This window comes from Octopus bimaculoides, chromosome 17 (genome assembly GCF_001194135.2).
Source record: "Octopus bimaculoides isolate UCB-OBI-ISO-001 chromosome 17, ASM119413v2, whole genome shotgun sequence".
Lineage (NCBI taxonomy): Eukaryota > Metazoa > Mollusca > Cephalopoda > Octopoda > Octopodidae > Octopus > Octopus bimaculoides.
This window is the reverse complement of record NC_068997.1, coordinates 12,916,646-12,919,353: the sequence shown is the minus strand read 5'-3', so window position 1 is coordinate 12,919,353 and position 2,708 is coordinate 12,916,646. Positions and strand designations below refer to the sequence as shown.

General features: G+C 36.5%; 1 pseudogene; it reads right to left on the bottom strand.

Annotated features, from left to right (window-relative positions):
* Positions 1-513: 513 nt before the first annotated feature.
* Positions 514-2,708, bottom strand: part of LOC128249711 (uncharacterized protein DDB_G0271670-like) — a 17,530-nt pseudogene continuing 15,335 nt past the window's right edge.

Genomic DNA, 2,708 nt, shown 5'->3' with positions numbered 1-2,708 from the left:
TATATATGTATGTATGAAAAATACGTACGTATTTATACATACACATATATATGTGCGTGTCCGCATATACGCGTGTATGTGTATGTATATATATGTGTGTGTGTATGTGCATGAGTGTGTATTACACACACGACCGCGCTCACAGATACATACACTAACACACATATATATATAAAGGTAAATATTGCCTCTGAATGAGTACACAGTTTTATACATAGCCATACAACAAAAACGTAGAAGACAAAAGTGCAAGCCAAAATAAAATAAAATAAAATAAAATAAAACAGAAAACACATTTCAAAAGGCTAAAAACACAAAGACTCTATCAGGAATTAGAATTATTCCCAAGACAATCAAAGCTTAACGAACAAATTCAATTATTCATGATTCCCTGAAATTTATTGTACCTTTTAAACTTGGGAACATAAATGATATATTTTTACAACTTGAATAACAATGATGATAAAGATCAGAATATTCTGTGTTATAACACCGCTGCTGCTGCTATTGCCGCTAATGCTGTTCCTGTTCTTCTTGTAGTTGTTCGGTTGTTGTTGATGATGATGGTGATGATGCTGATGATGATGATGATGACGGTGATGATGATGATGATGATGATGATGACGGTGGTGATGATGATGACGGTGGTGATGATGATGATGATGATGATGTTGATGATGATGATGATGATGATGACGATGATGATGATGATGATGACGGTGGTGATGATGATGATGATGATGATGATGATGATGACGTTGATGATGATGATGATGATGATGATGATGACGTTGATGATGATGATGTTGATGATGATGATGATGATGACGGTGATGACGGTGATGATGATGATGATGATGGTGATGATGACAATGATGATGATGATGTTGATGATGATGATGATGATGATGATGATGATGACGGTGATGATACTGGTGAAAACGACGACGATGATAACGATGGAGATGGTTGTAGGAGCGGTGCTGGCGGTGGTTGGATGCGACGAGGATAAGGATTAATAATGCTCATAATTATTCCGACGTATTTGATGATGATGATGATGATGATGACGACGACAACGATGATGGTTATGGTAGTGGTGGTCAGGGTGATGATGATGATGAGGAGGAGGAGGAGGAGGAGGAAGAGGACAACGATATCAAGATGTAATGTAAACTATAAAATTCCACATTACAAAACAATGTATTTTGTTATTGATTTTTAAACTGTGGCACAGGGTCAACAATTTCGAAGAAATGTTCATCAGGTTCTTATTTTATCGGTCTCGAAAGACTAAAAGGCACAGTCGACCTCGGCGGAATTTGAACTCACCACCATACACGTTTCCTGATATTTCCATCACTTTATCCACATTGCCAATTCGAGGCCTCGAGATGGTGGGGGTAAGATAATGTCGTAGGTGATTCTTCTTCTTCTTCTTCTTCTTATTATTATTATTATTAGTAGTAGTAGTAGTAGTAGTAGTAGTAGTAGTAGTAGTAGTAGTAGTAGTAGTAGTAGTAGTAGTAGTAAAACTATTGCACGCAACATTAATTAATTATCATCGATGTTGTCTTACACGTTTGGTGACAACAAACCTCCACAAATCTCAAAAGTCTTTCTTAAGATTCTGGCAATACATAGGAGGACTGCAGTTTTCTGCAAATCGACAATGCGAATCATAGTTACAATATCTTTCCGCCTTTTAGGGAGCAGATTGCGTATTAAACCTAGTACAACGGTCACCACAGAAACAATTGCTAACATAGTTTTTCAAAATAACTTCATCTGCTTGAATAGGCTCTAATATTTATCAGTTTTCTCAATTTCTTTGGTATTTACCCAATTAGCATGTAGTATTGCAAATTATATTATCTTACACGATTTTTTTTTTGTCCTCTACAATCAAATCTGATCTTCTTGTTTCAATTGTATCTCCAGTTTTTCTTGAAAGATCTCTGCTACACACTTGACAAACATTCCTATGCGTTCTTTTGCCGACATAGTCACGTTTATACTCTTTTAGTGCTAGCTTATTGCTTTCATGTATGAAGCAGTTAATACATTCGTCTCATTTTTCACCGATTCTGCATCTGCTTTCAAACTGAATTTTATCAATCTTCGCCCTTATAAATCCTTCTCTTTACCGACCTAATTTTTTTGTTTCTGAGCAGCCATAATTAACGTAGTACTATAATTACAGCACCGGACAAAATGTATGGCGGCATTTCGTCCGCTTTTACGTTCAGAGACTTACTTTGCTGTTCATCTGTTCGGGATCGATTAAATGAGTAACATTTGTGCGTTGAGATCGATGTAATCGGTTAGCCACCACCAATATTTCGGGCTCTGTGCATACAGTACAAAGATGATTATTATTTTACCGTCGTTGTTGCTCTTCTTGTTGTTGCTGTGGTTGTTATTATTGTTGTTGTTTTTGTTTTTCATTTGAACGGCAGGCAAAGAAGCTTGCAGTAATTGTTCCTGGATTTTTCCGTCGTTGCTAAAATACCGCAGACATCAATTCTGCCATTGCTCTTTTCGTGGTCGATAAAATGAAGTATCAGTCAAGTAAGGAAACTTATGGCTTTGACTAAAGCCCTAATAACAATCCCACTGATCCTGTCGTTACTCTTGTTGATCTGTTAAAATTAATGTCCATGATGATGATGATGATGATGATGATGATGATGATGATGATGATGATG